The sequence below is a fragment of the Podarcis muralis genome, chromosome 1 (assembly GCF_964188315.1).
Source record: "Podarcis muralis chromosome 1, rPodMur119.hap1.1, whole genome shotgun sequence".
In the NCBI taxonomy this organism is placed as follows: Eukaryota; Metazoa; Chordata; class Lepidosauria; order Squamata; family Lacertidae; genus Podarcis; species Podarcis muralis.
Window position 1 is genome coordinate 17,018,303 of NC_135655.1, and position 26,090 is coordinate 17,044,392.

Consider the following 26,090-nt stretch of genomic DNA (forward strand, 5'->3'; position numbering starts at 1 on the left):
CGGTCACAACTGATTTAACGGAGGAGCCTATGCAGCTCGGGGCAGTGCGGCCACGCCTTTCCCCCGCAGAGAAGGCGCGGCGTCGGGAGGGAAATCTCTGTCTTTACTGTGGCGGAAGTGGACACTTCGCTCGGTCCTGCCCTGAGAAACGCCAGCCGCAGGGAAACCGCCAACCCCAGTAGCTGATGGCCCTAGCTACCGGGGGTCCCAAACCGTACAGAATGGGCCCGCACCAATGGACTTGCAACATCTTATGGTTTCGGTACGTTTATACCCTCCAGGTGGGCCCTGGATCCTCACCCATGCTTTGGTAGATTCAGGGGCAACCCGCTCCTATATGGACGCTGCTTTTGCTGCCCATCATCAGGTGCCACTTCGGAACAAGCCAGTACCGGTCCAGGTGGAAGCGATTGACGGACGACTTCTGCGTTCAGGTGCCGTTACTCAGGAGACCCAGCCCCTGGTCCTGTGTCTCCAGCAGCACCGGGAGTTGCGAACTTTGGACATTGCCTCTATGCCCCGCTTCCCCCTGGTGCTCGGGATGGACTGGCTGGAAGCCCACAACGTTCAGATTGACTGGGTCAAACGGACCGTGCACTTCCCAGACCCATGTTCCCATGCTCAATCCGGAACGCTGGCGGCCGCGCCCTCAGAGGAGGCAGCACCCACGCTCCCAGCCGTGTACCAGGACTACCAGGACGTGTTCGAGGAACGGGGGGCAGACCAGCTGCCGCCGCATCGGCCTTTTGACTGCGGCATAGACCTCCAACCCGGAGCGCCTTTACCAGTGAGTCGCTTATATTCCCTAACAGAGCCAGAGCGCGAGGCTTTGCAGGACTTCTTGCGCAAGAACCTGGAGCGTGGGTTCATTAGGCCTTCCACCTCGCCTACCGCGGCACCAGTGCTTTTCGTTAAGAAGAAATGTGGGGAACTCCGCCCTTGCCATGATTACCGAGCCCTGAACAAAATTACCGTCCCAGACCGGTACCCCTTGCCCCTTATCTCGGAGCTGCTGGAGCGGGTGCAAGGGGCACAGGTGTTCACCAAGCTGGACCTCCGGGGGGCCTACAACTTGATTCGGATCCGAGCCGGGGATGAGTGGAAGACAGCGTTTGGGACCCGGTACGGGCAGTTCGAATATTTGGTTATGCCTTTCGGTTTGTGCAACGCGCCTGCTGTGTTTCAACGCTACATCAACCACGTGTTTCAGGACTTGTTAGACAAGTACGTGGTGGTGTATTTGGATGACATACTGATTTACTCCCGTGACCCGGCTCGCCATGAGGGACATGTCCGGACCGTGCTGCAGCGCTTGCGTGAGCACCGTTTGTACGCAAAGCTCAGCAAGTGCGAGTTCCATCAGCGGACTGTGGACTTCCTTGGTCACCGGCTCTCTCCAGATGGGGTGCAAATGGACCCGGGGAAGGTGACAGCGGTTCAAGAATGGGCGGCACCCCGGAACCGCAAGGACCTACAGCGTTTCCTGGGGTTCGCCAATTACTACCGGACCTTCATCGCTGATTATGCTCATCGCACCACCCCGTTGACCCGGCTACTGCGCCCAAAGACGCCGTTTTCCTGGGACAAGGAGGCAGAGGAGGCGTTTCAGGGGTTGAAGGCCTGTTTCCAGAGGGCACCAATCTTACAACATCCTGACCCCTCTCGACCCTTTGTGGTGGAGACCGACGCTTCCAGTACGGCTCTCGGTGCCGTCTTGTCTCAACAGATTGGTCCTGAAGCGCCACTCTTACCCTGTGCCTTCTATTCCCGCCAGCTCCTACCAGCGGAGCGTAACTATACTGTGTGGGAGCGGGAACTACTGGCTATCAAGGTAGCCTTTGAGGTCTGGCGCCACCATCTTGAGGGGGCACGACATCCGGTGGAGGTAAGAACCGACCACCGGAACCTGGAGTACCTCCAGACCACCCGCAAGCTGAACCAAAGACAGATCCGGTGGGCGTTGTTCTTTTCCCGGTTCCAGTTCCGGATCCGCTACATCCCTAGCTCTCAGAATCAGAAGGCGGATGCCCTGTCCCGGAAACCTGAAGACAACGCAGACACGGTACAGCAAGCAGAACCCACCACGATCCTACCTCCGGCTGCATTCCTGGCCACCCAGGAGGCGCAGCCACTGCAGGTTCGGGTGCGGGAACAGCAGCGGGTCGACGCTTGGGCCCAGGAACGACTCCGGGAGCTGGCTGAAGGGTCCAGCCCACAGTATCCGGGGCTGGTCCTGCATCAGGGCCTTCTGCTGCACCACGGTCGTCTGTACATCCCGCCAGGGCCACTACGGCTGGAGGTTCTCCGGATGGCCCATGATGCCCCAGCAGCGGGGCACTTTGGACGGTATCGGACCACCCATCTGGTCAGTCGAGAGTTTTGGTGGCCCCGCCTGAAGGCTGACGTGGCTCGCTACGTTGCTGGTTGTGATGTCTGCCGGCGCGCCAAGGGACCTACCGGGCGACCCCCTGGCCTACTTCAGCCATTGCCAGTTCCACCGCACCCTTGGCACACGGTTTCGTTGGACTTTGTAGTGGACTTACCCTCGTCTCGTGGCTGTACCTGCCTTCTGGTTTTCTCCGACCATTTCACCAAGATGGTGCACTGCGCTCCCTGTCCATCTGTACCCACAGCCAAGGAAACTGCTCAGCTGTACCTTCAGCATGTCTTCCGCCTGCATGGCCTACCTGAGCGCGTGGTGTCCGACCGGGGCGTTCAGTTCACATCCCGGTTCTGGCGAGCACTACACCAGACCCTCGGGACGGAGGTCTGCCTCTCGTCAGCCTACCACCCACAGACCGATGGCCAGACGGAACGGGCGAACGCGGTGCTGGAGCAGTACCTCCGGTGTTACTGCAGCTACCAGCAGGATGACTGGGTCGACCACCTGGCATTGGCGGAGTTCGCCTACAATAACGCGGTGAATGCGTCCACCCAGCAGACCCCGTTCCAGGCCAGTTATGGTTATCATCCACGGCTGTTTCCAGAGGTGCTGCCGACATCCGCAGTCCCGGCGGTGACGGAGTGGCTTCAAGAGCTCCAGTCCCAGCAACAGCTTTTGGTGGAGCAACTGCACCAGGCCAAGGAAGCGTACAAGGCCCAGGCCGACCGCCACCGCCAGGTGGGGCCGGAACTTCGCGTCGGTGACCTGGTTTGGCTCTCCACTCGCCACCTCCACCCCTCTCGACCTTCGCGGAAGTTGGACGCCCGCTTCACCGGCCCGTTCCCTATCGTAGACCAAGTCTCTCCTGTGGCATTTCGTCTCCGGTTACCCGCAACCCTGAAGGTTCACCCGGTCTTCCACAGGTCCCTTTTGAGTCCGGTGGCCCCACCCGACGAGTTCCACCCGAACCGTCCCCGACCGCAGCCAGTGTTGGTTCGGGGAGAGCCTGAGTACGAGGTGGAACGCATCCTGGACTCCCGATACCGCAGGGGAAAGCTGCAGTATCTCATTGACTGGAAGGGGTACGGACCGGAGGACCGTTCCTGGGAACCAGCGGCCAACGTCCACGCACCTGCCTGCCTCCGAGAGTTCCATGCGACGTACCCCGGCAAGCCGGGTCCGGACCCTCGGTTGAGGGGGGGGCCTGGGAGGGGGGATGGTGTGATGGCCTGGGATTCCGATTCGGAGGATGAAACAGAGGAATCCCAGCCTGCACAGGAGTCCCCGCCTCCAGGGCCGGCTGAACTGGGGCAAGGCCTAGATGCTGAAGAGCCTGCACCTGTGGCAGTGCATCAGGAGCTGGCCCCAGGTGAAGCCCTTCTGGCCCCAGAGAGGCTTGACGACTCAGTGGCCACAGGTGAGCCTCCTCCAGGGCCCAGTAACCCTTCGGCCTCTCCTGATCTGCAGAGGCTTAGAGCAGAGAGGCGAAGGGAACTGGTTGCCCCCAGGAGGAGTGCTCGCCTTAAGGCCAGAGGAGGCGGGGCTCCTGGGGGCCGGGACCGCCCCTGGCCTTAGAAGAGGATAAAAGCCCAGTCAGCCCGGCCCCAGGTTGCGGGAGCAACGTCGTTGTTGGCTTCGGACCTTCCTGCGTTCCTGATCCCTGCTCGGCCTCCTGTTCCTGACTATCCGGTACTCCTGTTCCCTGCTCGGCTTCCTGTTCCTGACTATCCGGTACTCCTGTTCCCTGCTCGGCCTCCTGTTCCCGACCATCCAGTGTTCCTGTTCCCTGCACAGCCTCCTGTTCCAGCGTTCCTGTTCACCGCCCGGCTCTCTGCCTCGGACCTTGCCCCTCTTCGTGTGGACTCTGCTACACCCAAGGTACCTTACCCCCGGGACCAGCACACCACCTCAGCCAATTGGTGTCAGAGGTTTTTACTGCCAAATGTCTCGCACAACAAGGATGGATGTAAGAATCATTAACCTTTGCACAAGTATTATGTAGATCTGAACGATAACATTAGGCACCGGCAGGAAATACTAAACCTATGTAAGTGCCAGTTGGTGACAGCTGCCACTGAAGCAAGCAAGGGCCAGCTATTTGGAAAGTCACCTTAGCTGGTAAAGTAAGTGTGTGCTTCGAGAATCTTTCTCTCTTCGTAGAGAGTTGTCTTGTGTTGCGGGAAGGCTTTCAATGGCAGTAAACCTCTGAATGCCAAGTGCTGGGAATCACAAGTTCAGAAGGTGCAACAGCACTCAGGTCTTGCTTGGGGGCTTCTGGCTGGTCACTGTGAGAGCAGGATGCTGGTCCAGATAGGCTGTTGGTCAAATCCAGCAAACTCTTTTTATTTTCTTGAGAAGTCACTGCATTGCAATGCAGGCAGCAGCAGGTTTAGAGTTTCTGGGGCAGAGTTGAGGAACCTGTGACCCTCCAGATGTTGTTGGACTCCAGCTCTCATCAACCACATCAAGCCTGGCCAAGAATAATGTGTGTTGCAGTCTAGCTGCACCTGGGAGGCCCACAGATTGCCCAGTCCTAACCTAGGGCTTTTGAGCCTGACATGGCCTCCAAAGCTCCAATGAATCCGTGCTTATCCCCTGAAGTCAAGCTACCCTGAGGGCAGCAAAATTGGTGGACAGGCCGCAAATAAATCAGGACTTAACCTAATTAAGTCAGGACTGGCTCCTCATTGAGCGGGGAAGTGATAAAGTATCCTCTGGTGAGTCCACTTCTATGTCAGTTACTTCTGGTAAACTTACCTGCTGGTGGCAGTTTCCACAATGCTCCCATAGGCACCAAATGGTGGCCATTTTTAATTTCGCACAATGCCTCAGCTGTCTAAGATTGCTGTGTGCTAGAACCAGACCTGAATTGCATCATCTAAGTATACCAATGCCTTGAAGTATCTGGGTGACTCAACAATACTCCAGTGAAATGTGTGAGAGAGAGACGGGGTGGAAAACATTTTCTTTGTTTGGTACTGTCCACATTGCCCCCCCCCCCCATATCTATTGTTTTATTTTTGTCAGCAACCCAAGTTAAGAAATACAACCTCGGAACAGTCTTCTGTTTCCCTCCAATCAATATCACTTTTATTACCGTAGGTTTCTGCTGCCTCTGATAGCTTGTTAAGTTAAACCCCACTCCATGCTCAACTTCAGAGACCTGAGCTGCAATCCATAAGCCATTCTGTGTGCATGTGAGCCCTGTGCATTGCAGCAGGCCATGTTACCATCAAAGTGCTTTGAAGACTAACAAGTGAAGCCAATTACGTTTTCTCCAGACCGGAATTTGAAAGCGTTTCCCTTAGCTGTCAAAACACAAAGTGAAAGTTTATCTCTCACACATATCTCGTTGCCTTTGAAATTAGTTTTTTTCTTTTCTTTTTCTTTTCTGCTTTTCACCTCAAGTGGGTAAGTTTGAAAGACCGGTTTGGTGCAACCCCAGAACCACCTTACCGGGAAACAAGCCTTGTTGAACCCAATGGGAATTGCTTCTAGGTAGACATGTACAGCATTGAATTGCATATCGCTCCCCCCCCCCCCGCATTTCTGAAGTCCATAATTTCATTTCCCTCATTGGCTAGAATATAGAAAACTAACTCAGTGTTGGCTTTCTTCTACTTTCTGTCATATATTGTTACTAAAAAATAATAATAGCACATTCCAGACTAAAAAGAAGAAGTCTTCTTAGGTTCATTTTTGAAATTGAAATTCTCTAGGCCTCTTTAAATTTTCTCAGGAGGCGATTTCATGCCACAGCATGTACAAGTTCACAAGCTCAGCCTCTGGCACCTATAGTTGTTTTTATGGCATATAAACAGAGTGGGGGTGTGCTCTCCCGGTGCTGTCGGACTCCAGATCCCATCAGCCCCAATCAGTATGGCCAGTAGCCAAGGATGATGGAAGTTGTAGTCCAACAATACCCGAAGGATACCGTGTGGGTGAACCCTGGATGATGTGTAGATAGTTTGAGTTATACAGCTCCTGGGAAGTTAGGAGAAAGGGGAGGTATGAATGTTCTCCACGAATCTTTGGTATTTGCAGGCCAGGGACATACCGTATTTATCAACTTCTTGTTAGCAGCTTTATTATTATTATTATTTACAAGATCCACAAACATCTCCACATGACTCGTATTGCTTCCATCAATCTAGCCACTCTAAGACTTTTTGTACCTGACAAGTTATCGCTTAGACCAGGCATAGGCAAACTTGGCCCTCCAGATGTTTTGGGACTACAACTCCCATGATCCCTAGCTAATGGGACCAGTGGTCAGGGATGATGGGAACTGTAGTCCCAAAACATCTGGAGGGCCAAGTTTGCCTATGCCTGGCTTAGACTGAGCCACCTGCTGTATCAGGGCAACCTGTTTTGCCAACATTAAATGGGACTTTGCTACTTGCATGAATAGAGCAGGAGAATGCAAAGGTTAAAGACAATGCTCTCATACCAGTAACAGGAAACAGAGCCTCCCTGGGCGATTGCCACTTACTGCTCAAGCAGCTTTATTTCATCAGCACAACCACTTTATTTGTATGTCACCTTTTGCCTAAAAAGTGACTTTCGGCAACGAGAATCGTAGAATTGTAGCGTTGGAAGGGACCCTGGGGATCATCTAGTTCAACTTGCTGCAAAGCAGGAATGCGTGTCTGGAATTGAACCGATGACCTTGGCGTTATCAGCACTACACTCCAACCAACTGAGCTAACTGCCTTGGATGGAATATATCATAACTGTAAAAACTAACAGTTGCAAGAATCATTTCATAATAATGGCAATAACGAAAAAACAACATATGGTAAATACAACAGCATGCAAAAAAATAAAATAAATACTCAGTGTTATAAACGTAGCAACATTACACCTCTTGGCAACAGTAAAAAGAACAAGTCTGAACAGTTTCATTTTGTTCCAGCCCCTGCGACTATGTCTGCTACAAATTGGGCAAGGATCAAGGCCACATTTTACACTATCCATTTAAAGCACCGATGACACCGCTTTAAACAGTCCTGCCTTCCCCCAAAGATCTCTGGGAGCTGTAGTTAGTTCAGCGTGGTGAGAGTTGTGAGGAGACCACCCTGGACCCCTCACAGAGCTACAATTCTCAGAGCTCCCTTGGAAGAGAGGTTGATTGTTGGACTACTCTGAGCAGGGCCGGATTTAGGTTTGATGAGGCCCTAAGCTATTGGAGCTAATGGGCCCTTCATATGTCCAGCTGTCCTTTGTCAACAACAAATTTTCGCTGTTTTTTGTGTTGAATATATGCTATATGGAAATGAGCAAACCAGTGATATTTTAGGGAGCAGGCTAGCAAGAGAGGCCCATTACTTAATCATAGGAGCCTACACAACACACAACATTGTTGCTGCATGTAGGTTTTATTTTGTTTTTTATCTTACATTTTGGAAATGTACACCCGGGGGGGGGGATTCCCCCTTTAATTTTTTGGGGGGGCCTGCAAGAGAACGAGGCCCTAAGCTATAGCTTGTTTAGCTTATACGTAAATCCAGAACTCTGAGAATTGTAACACTATGAAGGGTAGTGCTTTAAATGTATGGTGTGCAGCAGGGGTCAGCAAACCTTTTCAGCAGGGGGCCAGTCCACTGTCCCTCAGACCTTGGGGGGGACAGACTATATGGGGGGGGGATGAACGAATTCCTATGCCCTACAACTAACTCAGAGATGCATTTTAAATAAAATCACACATTCTACTCATGTAAAAACATGCTGGTTCCTAGACTGTCCGCAGGCTGGATTGAGAAGGCTATTGGGCCAGATCTGGCAACCAGGCCTTAGTTTGCCTACCCATGGTGTGCAGGGCCAGCGCACCCATGAGGCAAAGTGAGGTGACTGCCTCAAGCGACAAGATCCATGGGGCAGCAGATCCAGCCTCCAAAGAACACATCACCCACTGCCCCTGCTGCAGTAACAACAACAACAGTTGTTGTTGTGCTCCTTGGAGGCCAGACCTGTCACCGCCTCAGCTCTCCCCTGCCTCTCATGCCACCTCTATCTACAACATCCTCTTGGTGAATAGGAGCTGCTGGTGGTCTCTCCTCCAACCCCAGTTCCCAATGTATATCTTTATTTCATCCCACCACCCCCTTGTTCCTGATGTAGATCTTCACTCGCCCCTTCTTCCCTGGAGGGAAGGCCACCATTTTGTGGTTCGCCTCAGGTGCCAAACTGTCTTGGGCTGGCCCTGATGTTGTAAATGTGTGCCAGGTGAGTCCACTCAAATGTATAGGCCTCACCTTCTCCAGAACACAGTCGAGTCACTTTTGAATCTATTATTTTTGAGGGCGGGGGTAAGGGCAAAGGGCAAACCACAAACTTCATCCACAGGAAAGGTGGTGGTTGCAATCCCATTGCTTCTCCTGTTTGACCACTGAGAGTAGGAGAGCTCCAGCCACAGTGCTCTGACATAGCTCAGTCGGTAGAGCATGAGACTTTTAATCTCAAGGTTGTGGGTTCAAACCCTACCTTGGGTAAAATCACCTTTATAGAAATAAAGGTAGTGGCACTCACTATGATGTTGTTACAGTAAGTGCCACAAATTTAATCAGTGCCTTTATTGTAGGAGGGGGAAAGGTGCAGGGACTGCATACCTTTGAGTACCCCCAGGGGGGGGGGAAGCAATGGGCAAAAGATTCCTGCATTGCAGTGGGTTGGACTAGATGACCTTCACGGTCCCTTCCAACTCTACAATTCTATAATTAACCCCCAGCCTTTTATGTGGGACTCTTGAGCCATATTAATTTCCCTGAGTCCCAGGTTGGCATAACCATGTAGCATTCTAGGACAGGGGGAAAATATTCACAATTTCATTTAACATCATAGTGCTTAATCATCAAAACTTCTAAGTGCTTTACATATAATATGCATTGAAATTACTGGGGTGGGGTGGGAATCAATGTTAAAAACCTGCTTCCACCCCCCAAAAAAATCCAACAGTTTTAAAACATACATTATAAAGTAAAATTGCAGATTAAAATACTCATCAGTTTTATGCATCTAGGTAGGCTTGCTTAAACAAGCAAACCAAAAGCTTTGAGCAGGTACAGTGAAGGTAACCGCCTATTATCATTAGGCAGGGAGTTCCAAAGTCTAGCTGCCACTGCCCTGAAAGATTGATTTCTTACAGATGCCAAATGCATATTACGCGGCACTTGCAACAGAGCCGGTAACAATGTACAGACTCCAGGGAGCATCTTCTTCCTTGCGCTCCTCCCTTTCCAAGCCTGGTTTCTCTGTTTACTGAAGCAGAGTGCTGCTTCACTCCTGCTAATTGGCTCCACAGCCCTACGTCCTTTTTTTCTCAAGTCTTGCCCATTCACACTCTCTCCCCACCCACCCTCCCTATCCTCTTTCCCTTTCCATTTTTTGAATTGTGCATCTTTGGGGGGAAAGATGAGTACTTCCATTCTTAGAGCTTCCCAATTTGGAAACCGAAATTAGAGCGTATGCATATAAAAATAATCTCTCGGGAAGAAAATAGCTCCGCAATTACTCGAAGCCTGCAAATTGTGCTGACAAGCCACAATTAAAAGGCCACTGCAAGGACGGGCAGCAAACTCAATTACTCACTTAACCCTATGGATAGGGGCTTACAGTCTCTTTTTCTGGGAGCTACCATTTGAATGCCCAGGGGGGTGAAATCTTTTTCAGCACTCCCATCATCGGCAACCTGGGGGGGGGGGGTGCATGCTGGTAGTTGGCTGAGCCAAAGGCAAAAGTGGGGCAGAGTGACTGATATGGCTCCTCCCTTTCTGAAATAGGCTACATTCCAGCCATACAAAAAACCCAGGGGTTCCTGCCTAAAGAGACATGCCGCTCTCCATTCAGGCAAGCAAGTAGCTTGATCACAGTTCAAGGACATTTTACGGAGGAAAAAGCATCCGATGAAGGCATGGAGCAAGGCTATTGAGAAGGTGACTTATGGAGGGGGTTGTGGCAATCACACAGGGTCCCCGGACCACCACTTTATTTCTCGCTGCCACCACCCAGGCCCTACCTGGTACAATACTGAGTCCAGTCAGGGTTAAATTGGAACATAAACCTCTGTTCATTTATTGCAGTTTAACAAGCGTGTGGTTTCACAAACGGTATCGGTCCATTACAGTCATGGGGTGCCTATCCAGACCTATAACTTCCGCTACCTGCTCTCACTCACTAAACCACCTCTCAGATATTTACTTGTCTTCCTAGCTCCTAACTGTTCCTGACTCGGCTTATTTCGCTACACTAACTCAGCCTACCCACAGACTCTCATAGAATCATAGAATCATAGAGTTGGAAGAGACCACAAGGGCCATCGAGTCCAACCCCCTGCCAAGCAGGAAACACCATCAGAGCACTCCTGACATATGGTTGTCAAGCCTCTGCTTGACTCTATCCCAATTCACTCCCACTCCAACCAACCACCCAACTCCCAACGAACTCCTCCTTCGCCCCTCCCAGAGCTGGTTTTATAGTCCCTCTGACTCCACACCCCTGGGTTCTGATTGGGTAACTTGTTTAACTATTTCACCTCCAGCACTCTTATATGTTAACATCACAGGGGTGTCATCTAAGTAGAGTCTGACCAAGATGGACCTGGAGAGTAGCATTTGTTCCTTAAGTTCTGCACCCTTGGTCTAATAGGATCTACACAGGAACATCACATGGCAGGACAGAGTCTCAAAGGTGTGCTCTCCCAAGCCCACATTCCCAGCACGTCCACACTCCTTTCTCAGCAACATCTACACTGGCTTGGTCAGGTCCACAGAACGGAAGATGGCAGGATCCCCAAGGATGTGGTCTACAGGGAGAACAGACCCATTGGTGGACCAACCGTGCATTACAAAGACGTCTACAAACATGACATGAAGCCTGGCGACATCAGCCCCTCCTTGTGGGAATCACTTGCAGATGACCCCACACTGTCTGGAGAAAACAAGATAGGTTGAGCATCCATAGCAGTCACCAGAGGAGGAATGACCACTGGGAGGAGCGCAGAGAGAAGAAACATCATGGTGCATCTGCAGCAGCACAGCCCGACGCCTTCATCTGCCCCAGCTACAACAAAACATGTCTCTCCTGAATTGGAGGCGCTGTAACTCTCCAACAGTATGACTTCACCCCAGAAGGAGCACTCTTCCATTGTCTCCCGAGACAGACGGATGCCAGTCAACACAGGATCACAGGAAGCTGCCTTATACAGAGTCAGACCGTTGGTCCATCTAGCCCAGTATTGTCTACACTGTCTGGTAGCAGGTCTCTAGGATTGCAGACAAGGAGTCTATCCCAGTCCTACCTTGAAGATGCTGGGAGTTGAATCTGGGACCTTCTGCATGCAAAGCAATTGCTTTGTGGCCCAGCTTTGGCCATTAAAACACACACACCATGGAGGAGATCCTAGGAATACATTGCTGCCGTCTCAGATGCTGCCAATCCTTCTGCAAGAGGTTTAGGAAACAAAAACAATGGCAGAATACTGGAGGCCTGTCAGGCTTTTCCAACTTGCATTCCTCTGTAAGCTGTGAGACTGTAGTAATTAAAGCAGGGGGGACCTGTCACCTGTGACTCAAAACCCTTTGTGATTCCACGGGTTGCCCCTGCTTCCTGTTTCTCGTCATTAAAATGTTGTGCCTGCTGCATACACAAGATCCTCTCCGGATGAGTCACAGCTCTGTCCCCTGTTCCCGGATGACTTTGCCAACATTTTCCTCGAATGACAAGTCCTCATAGAGGGCCATCGGTGATCATTCCACTCAGCTAATCTAAAATGAACAAGACATCTACTTAAACGAACCCACGGCAGAAGTAATCTGAAATCAGCATGCTATGGCGGTGAGCCTGGTGGTGGCTTGTCTGCTCCCAGGCTGTCATAGGCGGGCTGGTTTACACACCACCTTCTGCCATTTTCCCAGGCTGGCAAAACGACAACACAGGGATTATTATTACCATTTAAAGCATCTGTGCTGCTTGCCAAAGCAGATATTGAGAGTCGGTGCCCCTTCCAGGTGTCCTTCGGCTCAGAACCCCATCAGCCACCACAATCAACGGTTGGGATGTTGAGAGTTATTATTTCTGGACAGGTTCGGCTAACAAGTCCCATCAGCTGAAGGATTTTCACATGTGCAATTGGACTTATTCCTCCCCTTGTGTGTGCCCCACACCCTGCCCAAATCTGCTCCAGGGGGTCAAGGGGACCACTAGGGAGATTTAGGGGGCATACAAGTGGAGGAGAAGGGGAGGTAGTCCACCAACACCTGGACAGCAGACTGAGTAGCAACAGCGGACTTTAGTCTTCTTCTTCCATAATATGGCACCCTGTGCAAGGCCAAAACTTAGCACCCCCAAATGGATCTTCTCAGTTATGGATCTTCACAATTTTGGGCCCCCTTGCTTGGCTGTGCCCTAAATCTGGTGCTGCTGAGCAGGCCCATAGGCCTATCTGTTGTTGGTTGTGCTGCACTTCTATCTAAAACTTTACTGTTTAGACACCCAGTGGTGGTAAAGTGGTCAGAGTGTCAGATTCGAACCTGCGAGACCAGGGATCAAATCCTCACTCAGCCATGAAGCTCACTAGGCCAGTTGCTGCCTCTCAGCCTAACCTACCTCGCAGGGTGGTTACAGGGGTTGAAAGAAGAAGAAGAAGAAGAAGAAGAAGAGGAGGAGGAATTTGGATTTGATATCCCGCTTTATCACTACCCTAAGGAGTCTCAAAGCAGCTAACAATCTCCTTTCCCTTCCTCCTCCACAACAAACACTCTGTGAGATGAGTAAGGCTGAGAGACTTCAGAGAAGTGTGACTGGCCCAAGGTCACCCAGCAGCTGCATGTGGAGGAGCGGGGAAGCGAACCCGGTTCACCAGATTACGAGTCCACCGCTCTTAACCACTACACCACACTGAATGAAGAGAAGGTGTACCATGTACACCACCTCAACCTCCTTGGAGGGAGAAGGTGGAATATAAATACAATCCATCGATAACAGCAAAAATTAAGCATCTCCAAAATTAAATCTTAATCCCAAGACAAACTCTTAAACAATGCCCCACCTCAATACAGTAGTCTCTCTAGGCATCCCAAGCAGCAATTCCTGCAGGACTCACAGCCACTGGTGGAGGAAGAGGAGTGCGGGGGGAGTGCACCGCCCCCGGCAACGCGATCCCAGTAGGGTGCCATCGTGGCTGCCCCATGCTGGGCGCCCCGCCCCCGCAGGTGGCGTGTCACACCCCCAGGACGTGTGCCACGCCCCTGCGGGTGGTGCACCAAGCCCCAGGATGCACGCCAGCCTGCCCCCGCCTGCTCTCCACCCCCACCCCCACCCCGGTGCCGGAGCATGAAGCTCCACCACTGCTCACAGCTAAGGTGCAAGGTTCATACCTGGAGTCAGCCAGGGTCCGGCTCTCCTAGGCCAGGTGGAAATAGACCAGGTCTTGCAGGAGTCACAGCAAAGATGGACTTGAGCTCAGGAGGTCTCCCCCGGCCTAGTCTAGTACTCTTACCACTATACCACACTGCCATTGAATGTGGTATCAGGAATTGACCCTGGGATTTCCTGCATATAAAGCACACATTCTTCCACTAAGCTATGACACTTCACTTTAGTTAGGTGAATGTATTTTTAAATGCTAATTTCAAATAAGGGATAGGAAATACTCCGGCCGTTTCTGCCTAAGTGATCTTTCTATTTCAGGCACCAATTTAACTGATTTTCAGGTCAAATTTCAGTTGGTAATAAGAATGAATATTAATGGGGTGATTAGTTCAGTACTGACCAGGAGAGAAAACTCTTACAGCAACATGCCGGTTGTGGAAAGCTGAGACTGGTGATCTAACTTCTAATGCTGCTCAGCAAGTCAATGCCTCAAGCTAGAGCAGGAATTCATTATAAAGGAATGACCCATGGAATGTTGAAACCAACAAGGTCTTCGCGTATCATGGAAGAAATTAAGCTCCACTAATACAGGGTCAATAATCCAGGGCTAATTTCATTTTGCCGTGGTTCAGCAAGTGAGTGACCCATATCTCAAGATAATATTGAGGCGATAGATTTGGAGAGGATTTTTAGAACTTTTGTAGACCAAAAATTATTTCATCTGCAAACCAGCCATCATGTACAGTGGTACCTCAGGTTACATACGCTTCAGGTTACATACGCTTCAGGTTACAGACTCCACTAACCCAGAAATAGTGCTTCAGGTTAAGAACTTTGCTTCAGGATAAGAACAGAAATTGTGCTCCAGCAGCGCGGGAGCAGCAGGAGGCCCCATTAGCTAAAGTGGTGCTTCAGGTTAAGAACAGTTTCTGGTTAAGACGGACCTCCGGAACAAATTAAGTACTTAACCCGAGGTACCACTGTACACCTTTAGCACATATACCTAGTGCAAAAAATATATACCTGTCTTGTGTACACAATGGCTATGATTATGCTCAGAGAGGGAGGGAGAGATCAGAAGTGTTTTCTGATCTTCGTGAAGTTTCAAGGAATTTTACAGCTGAGAAAGTTGGCAGATTCTAGCTACTACCTTTCCTGTGCTGAAGCGGGGTTCTGCATGCCTGGCCATCGGAAAACCTTTCAAATAAGGTACATTCATACACATCAGCTGTTCAGGATGAGGACATATCACCATTTATTTGATAGGACTGTGCACACTGACCCATAGAGGCCTGTGGCTGTGGGAATCAAAACCAATTAACTTACTCAATTTCCATTGGCATGAACTGCCTCAATCAGTTGTCGAAGATGATTTCAGGCACCAGGCTAGCCCTGCCTTTGCTGACTGATTTGATTCCTGTTTCATCAATGCAGAACATCATATTGCTGCAGTCACTGAGTGATAAACAGCTCACCTACCCAGAAGTTAATTTGGCTCTCCCAATCAGCACTATGTTGCCATGCCTTCAAAATGGGGATGGAGACCTCTGGCCCCTTGGTTGTTGCTGGATTGCAGCTCCCATCATCCCTGACTACTGGCCAAACTGGCCGGGGCTGATGGAAGTTGGAGTCCAGTAACATCTAGAGGTGTGCACCTCTGCCTCAGAATGAAAGGCTTTCTTCAAGAACAGCACAAGCAGGTTTACCAAGCTGAAGATCCAAATTGTTGCCTTTAAATTCCTCCATCTGCCTGTCTGACATAATTATATTCTACGTTTCTATCCTTTAAGGAAGTTCAAAGCAAATGCACATTTTTAAAAGGGGGGGAGGAATCTCCAGTGTACAAGAAAATGCAGAGCTGGTCCTGCCGTTAGGCAGAATGGGGAACCTGCCTCAGGCAGCCAATTTGGGTTGTCATGAAAGGGCAGCAAATTGCTACTTATTTCATTTGTGGTTGTTGTTGTTTATTATTGTTCATACTTTTGCTGCCAGGGACGGGGTGGGTGGGGAGGTGCTTGTAGGATTTTCTGTTTCATGTGCCAGGATAGCATGACTCGCCTTAGGTGCTATTGACCTAGACTCATATTTTTTACACACCGATTTAGATTCCTCACCAAAGGAGTTGGTTAACAAAATATAAACACTCAAAAAAGTGGGAAGGTGCTAGGGGAGGAGTTGTCATTGCGGCACCACTTGTTGTGTGGAGTACCGCAGGGTGCAATCATCTCACCGATGCTTCTTAACATTTTTATGCGCCCCCTTGCCCAGCTTGTCTGGAATTTTGGGCTAGGTTGTCATCAATATGCTGATGACACCCAGCTTTAACTGTTGGTGGACGGCCATCCTGACTCAGCCCCAGACACACTGACCAGATGCTTGGAAGGTGTGGCTGGATGGCTGCGTGGGAGCCAGTTGAAGTTAAGTCCTTCGAAGACAGAGGTCTTCTGGCTGGATCAGGACGACATGGGGTTGGGGGGGCAACTCCCATCTCTTGCGGGGGCTCAATTAGTGCCAGCGCCTTCCGTCAGGAGTTTGGGTGTAACCTTGACACTTCCCTCTCTATGGAGGCGCAGGTTGCAGCTACAGCAAAGGCGGCATTTTCCCACCTTTGCCGTGCTAAGCAGCTGGTCCCTTACCTTTCTCACCCTGATCTAGCCACAGTGATCCATGCGATGGTCACCTCCAGGCTCAATTATTGTAACTCACTCTACGCGGGGCTGCCCTTGAAGCTGACCCAGAAACTCCAGCGGGTGCAGGATGCTGCTGCGAGGCTCCTTACGGGGTCCTTGCCGTGGGACCACATTCACCCAGTGCTTTTCCAGCTGCACTGACTCCTGGTGGAGTACAGGGTCAGGTTTAAGGTGCTGGCTTTAACCTTTAAAGCCCTATACGGCCTAGGACCCTCGTACTTACGGGACCACCTCTCCTGGTATGCCCTGCGGAGGACCTTACAATCCACAAATAATAATATCTTGGAGGTCCCAGGCCTCAAGGAGGTTAAAATGGCCTCAACCAGAGCCAAGGCCTTTTGGGTTGTGGCCCCAGTCTGGTGGCACACACTATCACAGGAGACCAGGGCCCTGCAGGACTTGACATCCTTCCGCAGGGCCTGCAAGATGGAGCTGTTCCATCTGGCCTTCAGTTCGGGCCCAGTTTGACCCCCCCCCCCCTCTATGGGACCCTGTAAGTTTCCTTTCTGGCCCTTTTATCGGCTCATGTGGGACCAACATGGATAGCTGGCCCTGATGAATACTTGAGGTTCCCGACCCCTATGGTTGTAACTCATGGGCAGTCATTTAATTTTATCCTGATTCTAATTTTTAAGCTGTATTTTAATCAATTGTTTGATTGTGTTTTAATGTATTTGATATTTGATGTTAGCCGCCCTGACCGTCTTGGTCAGGGAGAGCGGGGTATACATAAAATTTTATTTACTTACTAATAATGATCACCTCATCATTGAACAACAACAGAGGACAAAAAAAGAACATTTGGGAACCAGGTAGCCACAGCGAACAGTAAATGAATTTACTGGTATAGAATCAATGGCTCCTTTAAATGACTTAAGTCACTAGTGGAACACGGAAGACAAATTACTCTTGCCTCTTGGGGCAGGAAGTTCTGCATGTGGCAGAGACGGGGAATCTCTGGTTATGCAGGCCCCCCATGAAAATCATACATGGTACATATTGGAAAACTAATAAAAAGTATTTATTTTTAAAAGAAAATCATACATGGTGCTTTGCAAGCCCTGGTCAGCTGATAATCAGCTTGCAAAGTGCACAGCACATCACCGGGGCTTGTATAGCAACCAATTCAGTGGTTGTCTGTGCAGACCTTTTCACCCACTGCATTGTGGGAAGTTTAAAAAGAAATATGTGAGTTGCTGCGTTGTATCCTGGCAACTGTAAGCCCAAGATACTCATAGAATGTGAAAACAACCTTTTGAAAAAGCCAATAAGACCTTAATATTGCCTTAGAACAATTAAGCAGCAATGTTACTAATTAGCAAGTCAGCTGAATTCTTTAGTGAATAACGGGCAGCTTGGAATACTGCAATTATGGTCAATATGTGTAAGTGGGGGGATATTGGAGAGTTGGAAAAGGTGAGGAAAGGGGAGGACCACAATGACCAGGGGGTCTGGAGCAACTGCTCTATGGGGAAACATTAGAATATTGGGGTTATTTTATCATTAAAAAGAGAGTAAGCAGGGACATGATAGAGATGCATACAGCAATTCCTTTGCGCTACAGTCAATTAGGAAAAGCCATGACGTGATTCCGAAGAACTTGTGCCTGCACCTTCTAGGAGAACTGGAATCCACATGGCTCTGTGTTGTGGTGTGTTCTGAATCCACAAGATTTAGCTGTGATTATGCTTAAAGTGACAGAAACAAGAAAGTATATGCAACAAGCTTTGTGGGGTATAATGGCACCCCTGGAATCACAGCACATCATTGTGAACACCACTTCTGCTACTTCAGCTCTTGAAATATGCATTATTTCATGAGTGAGTTAAGTGCATCGTTTGAAGTCATTCCTTTAAATAAAAACATGTTTTTAACATTTATATTCAAATTCAATTCAGTGAGCATAGCTCAAAACCAGAGCTCAGATTTACAACATCTGCCTTGCATGCAGAAGGTTAATAATAATAATAATAATAATAATAATAATAATAATAATTCATTGCTAGTACCCTGCCCATCTGACTGGGTTGCCCCAGACACTCTTAACGGCTTCCAACACACAATACCTAAGACATTAGAAGCTTTCCAATACAGGGCTGCCTTCAGATCTCCAAGGTTCAATCCATGGTGTCTCCAGGTAGGGCTGCAGAAATCTCCTACCTGGAACACTAGCAAGTCCCTGCCGGTGAGAATAGACAATAATAAACAAGTTGGACCTATAGAATGTCCTAACTTTCTGAGGAATGTTGGAGGGCATGTCAATTCAGAATCAGGCAGCTTCTTGTGTTCCTAACGACCAAACCACTGCTAACCGTTTGGCAAGGAAGAGGGTGTTCCACAGGGTGGGTGCCACTACTGAGAAGGCCCTCTGCCTGGTTCCCTGCAACTTGGCTTCTCGCAGGGAGGGAACCGCCAGAAGGCCCTCGGCGCTGGACCTCAGTTTCCAGGTAGAACAATGGGGGTGGAGATGCTCCTTCAGGTATACTTGTGTAGACACCCCTTGGTATTTGGAACATTGCATAAACATAGGCTTGTAGAGTTGTAGAGTTGGAAGGGACCCTGAGGATCATCCAGTCCAACCCTCTGTAATGCAGGAATATGCAGTTGTTCCATACAGGGATTTAACCTGCAACCTTGGCATCATCAGCACCACACTCTAACCAACTGAGCTAAACTATGGTTTCAGACAGGGCCCATTCTCAGTCCTACCTTAAGATGCCAAGAATTGAACCCGGGGCCTCCTGCATACAAAGTAAATGCTCTACCACTGAGCTATGGCTCTTCCCTATATGTATACAGCACCGTGCACAGGTCTAGATTAAAGAACCTGACAAATGTCATACCTTTCTTTTCTTCCTCCCTTGAAGTTTCTCTGCCCAATTAGCTCAGCCTCCTGTTATTTGCCCTGATGCAGTCTTCACTAAGTTGGCATTGACTGAACATTTTCTTATTTGATAACTCTTTTGATGCTGTCCAAGGCTATTCCCGTTGGGTTCTCCCAAACAGCTATTCCATCCCCACCCATCTTAATCAGACATATAATCGCTGAATGGCTTCAGGGTGAGGACATGAGAAGAGCTCTTGCAACGAGTGCTTAGAGTAAAACTGTCAAGTTAATTGCTAGCAGTGGCTTTAATGGGCAATGCCTTTGTTGCATTAAGCCTGCGTTAATTATTCCATTGTAGGAAGCTGACACTATAGTTTCAAAACTACATGTCAGTGGAGTAGCTGGAATCAAAACTCAGGCACCTGTCATCCATCTTTCCAGAATGTCAAAACTGTCTGCAACTAATGATAACTTACCCAGTCTTTCCTCCACCACCTCCTGCAAAAAGAACAAATTTTATGAGGGGCTGATGTGCTCCTTTGTGTGAGTATCTTTCGCACATCTTCCTAGCAGAAATAAAATCCCAAACCTGTGGGACAAAAACTCTGAGCCAGTTCAGTGGCTTGTAAACTAGTTTGGTCCTTCAGTGAGCATGGGTTACCTTTATGCTAGGAATCGGTGGTGTGGTTGTCTGTGGTCGTGGGTGGGTGTGGTTAGAATATATTGGAGCTCTTGGCCCAGTATACCTGAAGGAGCGTCTCCACCCCCATCGTTCTGCCTGGATGCTGAGATCCAGCGCTGAGGGCCTTCTGGTGGTTCCCTCATTGCGAGAAGCAAAGCTACAGGGAACCAGGCAGAGGGCCTTCTCGGTATTGGCGCCCGCCCTGTGGAATGCCCTCCCATCAGATGTCAAAGAGATAAACAACTACCTGACATTTAGAAGACATCTGAAGGCAGTCCTGTTCAGGGACGTTTTTAATGTGTGACATTTTAATGTATTTTTAATCTTTGTTGGAAGCCGCCCAGAGTGGCTGGGGAGACCCAGCCAGATGGGCGGGGTACAAATAGTAAATTAGTAGTAGCAGTAGTAGTAGTAGTATTTGCCCATGTACACACACAGAAAATAGTAGATCTAGCTGAAAGACAACAAATGGAATGATCTCCCGTCTTTTCCCTCTGTGCATGATTCTCCCAAACCTTCCCAGAGCCATTTACAGGAGCAACAGATGGGGGGAGCCATATTGCGCATGCAGTCCTTATACAGGGCTTCCATTGATGAGGCTCGCTAGGTGAATCCCATCCTATGGAACAAGCATGGGCAACCTGTAGGCCTTCAGATCCTGCTGGACTTCAACTCCCATCAGCACTAGCCAGCATAGACAATAGCCAGGGTTGTTGGGACTTATAGTCCAACTGCACCTTGAGCGACGCAGGTCCCCCACTCCTGTTCTAGAATACATAACAGCAGTTTTGCTTTAGTTTTTAATATGGAAGCATTGACTACCCATGAGCTTTTGCTTAGGCAGTGAAAGCGGCATATTTACAGCTGCAAACAGGTATCAACGTAAGAGAGTCTGGCAAGATCAGGGAATCTAGTCCAGCATTCTGTTCTCACAGTGGCCAAGCAGATCCCTACGAGAAGCCCACAAAGAAGACCTGAGTGCAATACAGTGGTACCTCAGGTTAAGTACTTACCGGTAATTCATTCCGGAGGTCCATACTTAACCTGAAACTGTTTTTAACCTGAAGCACCACTTTAGCTAATGGGGCCTCCTGCTGCTGCCGCGCCGCCAGAGCATGATTCCAGCTCTCATCCTGAAGCAAAGTTCTTAACCTGAGGTACTGTTTCTGGGTTAGCGGAGTCTGTAAGCTGAAGCGTATGTAACCTGAAGCGTATGTAACCCGAGGTGCCACTGTAGTACTTTCCCTACTAGTGTTTCCCAGCCACTGGTGTTTCGGATTATTATTATTATCATTATTTGTTGAATTTAAATTCCACCTTTTCCTAAAAGGAGCTCTAAGTGGTGTACAGGGTTCTTCCTCTTCTCTTTTAATCCCCATAGTAACCCTGTGAGGTGGGTTAGTCAATGACTGGCCCAAAGTTACCCAGTCCACTTCATGTGGCCAAGTGGGGATTCAAACCCAGGTCTTCCAGGTCGGAGCCCAACACTCTTGCTGTTGCACCACACTGGCTATCTCAGATGTATAGCAGCTTTGATACCAGAGGTGATACATAGCCATAAGGACCAGCAGTCATTGATACCTTTATTGTCCCTTGAATTTGTCTAAACACTTTTTAAAGCCATTCAGGTTCATTAGTACATGTGGAGTATATGATCAGAAGGGAGCTGTAGCCAAGCTTGGTTTTCTGAAAAATATACTTCTATGATGCATATGTGGGAAATGTGTGTCTACCTTCTTGGATTTTAATGGTATGTTAATAATAATAATAATAATAATAATAATAATCACTTAGGTGTGCACCTAAAAGTACTGTGAAGAAAACCAATGTGTTCCAAGCAATTACGGATGATTTCCACACACAAAGAGGGGGGAAAGCAATGCCTCATTGCACTTGGTGTTGCATAATTAAGCTTGGTCCACCCAACCCCAGCTCCTCACTCTGCACAATAGCATCCCATGCAGTGCTTTGAATAGCATCTTCTGATAAGCACCCAGTTAAGGAGTTCTATAGGGAACCAGTTGAGCATAGCAGGCTAGCTTTAAATATAGAACCATGCACAAGGGTGCCATTTTTCTCCTTATCCAGAACAGTTTTTGAAGGTTTTTTCTTTTTCTTTTCAAAAAAGGACATCCACATATGCGCTTCTGCAGGAAAAAAAACCAGATAAATTTAAAAGGCCTCATTGCCTTTAAAGGGACAGGAAGCAATGCAGACTAATGCTAGGAACTGAACTAATTTGAAAACTAACAAATCGGAAATTTCAGCCCTCATATCTGTTTTTAGGAGAAGTGCCCCAAGCATACAATGTTAATCTTCAACACACCAGAGATATTGTTTATCTTTATTTATTTATTTATTTATTTGTGACTTAACTTATTTTTGAGCGCTTTCAATCAGTCTACTCTGAGATGGATTTTGTCAGCCACCATCCATGATGGTGAAGTTGATTAGCATAAGCTCTGGGGGACTTACAGCAATCGAAATATTAAAGTCAATAAACCACAAAACAATAAAATCAGCGTACAGATTTCAGCATAAAGATTTCACCACCAGAGAGTAAAGCAGCACAGAACAGTACTCTGCATCACTAAAAATATGCAGATCTAAAGTGCAGTGTTGCTAACAAAGATCCATATAGTTAAAGCCATGGTTTTCCCAGTAGTGATGTATGGAAGTGAGAGCTGGACCATAAAGAAGGCTGATCGCTGAAGAATTGATGTTTTTGAATTATGGTGCTGGAGGAGACTCTTGAGAGTCCCATGGACTGCAAGAAGATCAAACCTATCCATTCTGAAGGAAATGAGCCCTGAGTGCTCACTGGAAGGACAGATCCTGAAGCTGAGGCTCCAGTAGTTTGGCCACCTCATGAGAAGAGAAGACTCCCTGGAAAAGACCCTGATGTTGGGAAAGATGGAGGGCACAAGGAGAAGGGGATGACAGAGGACGAGATGGTTGGACAGTGTTCTCGAAGCTACCAGCATGAGTTTGACCAAACTGTGGGAGGCAGTGGAAGACAGGAATGCCTGGCGTGCTCTGGTCCATGGGGTCATGAAGAGTCAGAGACGACTAAACGACTAAACAACAACAACAAAGTGCAGTAGCTTCAGAAACTACCAGTTTAAAATGCTAAATGCTTGTCCTACTCTTTCGTTTCATGACAGAGTCTGAACGGTTCCATTTCTTTCCACAAAAACTCCAGTCGCTTGAGCAGTGAGAAGTATTTTGTACACATTGCTTCAAAGGAACATAATTGTGATGTTCTTATTGTCTGAGTGAGGTCAATAACAAAAGCTTGGAACTGCAGGAGTTTTACTACCAACTTCTGTTTAAAAATTGCCATGAGATGTGTGCACTGTCAAGAATATGCTCCCCGTCCCATTGAGGGTCAAAGATCAGTGTAAAAATAAAAAAGCAGTCAACAACCAGCAAGGCTCTCCAGTTCATGAGACCAGCGGTCAATGAATGAAACCATGTAGGAGAAATACTCACTGGACTCAATAGTGGACAGAGCCTCAGACCAAACTCTGAGAATTTCTAGCAAGCAACGAAAGAGACAGCAACACAGGGTTGGAGCAGATGAAACTCAGGGTCCCTACAATTCCACAATTCTAAGCTGGACCTGGGTCACTGTGCAAACATTTGGTACAGAGAAGTTGAAATTGCACATGAAATTCAGGGGAACAATCCCCCCCTCCCCTGCCAAATGCTAATTGCGAAGCTTAAATAATGCCATGGAGAAAGTAGCTTTCTAGATGTTGGTGTAGAGTGAAAGACAGGCATAGGGGTGAACTTTCAAGTTCAGTGTGAACTTTCCTTCCCTGGAGCTTCTTACTGAAGAAGCCCACCTGGCAGTCTTTTGAATTATAGTGGGACCAGAGAGGGAGAGTGTGTGTGTCTCCTTATTTTTGAAAGGTCAGTGGTGCAGACCCTTGCATGGAGAAGGTTTAGGGTGGCCGTTCATACATTATGATGAAAGGAAATTGCCAATAGGGATGGGTGGATGGATCTGTCAGATTCAGTTATCTCAGTTTCTCATTATTTTTCCTGATCCTAAATTCAATTCTTTGCATTTCTGCTGCAATTTGTTGGACTTTTTTTAAAAAATAAAAAGATTATGAAAAGTTGTAAGCAATTTAGTGTGGATTTCTGCTGCACACATTTTCGTATGCAGTTTTGGCATACACACACACACAATTTCTCCTAATATATTGCATTTTTGTATGTTCTTTTCATTCATTTTTTTATATGCACACTTTTCCCTCAGACATGCATTGCAAACCTCCGATCAGTGCAAATTTTGAAAGATGACTGTCTTTTGCTTCTCATGGAAAGTGCAAATGGGATAGATTTGGCTTTACATGCAAGCTGAAACAAATTCCTCCCCCGTCTGTAACTACCAGCAATAGATAACAAAATATGGGGCATAGATTTGCATAGCATTTGCATATGCTAATGTATATGCACAGATGGAAATTTGGAAATCATTACTGTCATTTAAAAAGAACTGTGGTGCATTCTGCCATAATGGGGGAGACTGTGAGTAAGTGAGTTGTGTGCCTGCTCTATCTTCTGTTCAACTACTACTTAGTCGTCAATGGGCAGCTTCAAGGCTTCTGCTCTCCCTTGTGGTCCTTTATCTTTAAACCCAACCAAGATCAGACAGCATTTCACATAGAGGGCTCCTACAAATCTTCACACTGAGATTGTGCTCTGTAAAATAGGACGCACGGACACCCTGAGTAGGTCTTGGGTTGAGTTCTTGACATCTCCATGCACAACTGTGAACATGGCAGCAGTGGGTTATCAAGCTTGACATGGAGAAAGCAGACTGAGAGATGTTACACTTTCGCTTTCATAACACTGTGAGAGCAAGAGGAAACGTTCTGGGCTATTCAGGAGAGATAAGAGGAAGTACTTCTTCACATAGCTACTGAATACCAGTTGCTGCAAACCACAGGGCAGGAGAAGGCTCTCGTGATAGGCTGCTTCTTGAGGATTTCCTTCTAGCATCTGGTTGGGCACTGTGAGACCAGGATGCTGGACTAGATGAACCATTGACCTGACCCAAGCAGACTCTTCTCATGTTCTTATGTTACTGAAACACAATATAGTTTATAGCAAAAGAAATGCCATACTTGATAACTAGGTACCCTTCATATTGCAACAATTCTTCCTTCCTGCTGATGTAGATGAGAGAACATGCTTTTGCCTGCAGAAGATCCCAAGCTTGCCGCCTGAAATCTCCTGTTACTACGGGGCATAGGAGGCAACTCCAGGGCACCCACAATAATATAATCATGGGAGCCAGGCACCCACAAAGTCAATGAGCCAGCAGGCAGCAGCAGCACTGCCTCTGAGATAGAAGCAGTTCAGCTCCACCCTCCACAACCAGAGAGCAAGGCACCCTTTTCTAGGGAGGGGAGTACAGATGCGCAGTCAGAGTCTCTCTGCCTCAGAGTCCAAACCCCTCCCAGCAGAAAAGGGTGCTGAACTAGGGAGAAGAGGAGGAAGAGGAGCTGATGTTGGCCACCACAACACGGATATGCGACGTCACATGCACATTCCTGCACATAGTGGACGTGACATCACCTGTGAAGCATGTGAATATGATGTGTTATGGTGATGGCCCCCACAATCCTAAGGGTGAGATGGCACCCCTGCTATAGGCAGAGAGCAGGTAATGGGAAGAACCTCTGCCTAAGGCTCTGAACAGCCATTCTAAGTCCAATTGGACAATACAGGGCCAGATGATCTCATAGTTCAGCTTGTCCCAAGGCAGCTTCCTATGGTCTACAATGTGCAGAAGTGAAATCTTGGAAGCTCTGTTAACTAAATTAGCAAACTGCTACTGCCATGATGCTCTGAACATGGTTCGGTGCTGTTGGAAGCTACAAGTGTCCCTTATACAGCAACTAACCATAACTGGATGCTTCCATGGTTGAAGAATGGGGTGTGTGCCTCTGTGTGGGTCTCTTAAACGGGAAAGAAGCCCGTGGTTCTGAATATTCAGCGTTTCGCAGCCTCAGCTTGGGATGATGGCAGATGACATAGTGTCAGTAGCTCACTTGCATTCATAGTGCGTTCTCTGCGATGGGTATTTGAGCTTGGCTCATTTAGTTTCTCCAACATTTACATGCT

The 26,090-nt window shown here is 48.4% G+C and overlaps 1 protein-coding gene and 1 non-coding gene across 4 annotated transcripts in view; both read left to right on the forward strand.

Moving 5' to 3' along the window:
* The window catches only part of BEGAIN (brain enriched guanylate kinase associated), a 155,109-nt gene that overhangs the window by 16,050 nt on the left and 112,969 nt on the right, over positions 1-26,090 (forward strand). The gene's annotated exons all lie outside the window — the stretch shown is intronic.
* TRNAK-UUU (transfer RNA lysine (anticodon UUU)) lies at positions 8,799-8,875 on the forward strand. Its single transcript has one exon. It is a non-coding gene; the product is annotated as a tRNA-Lys (tRNA).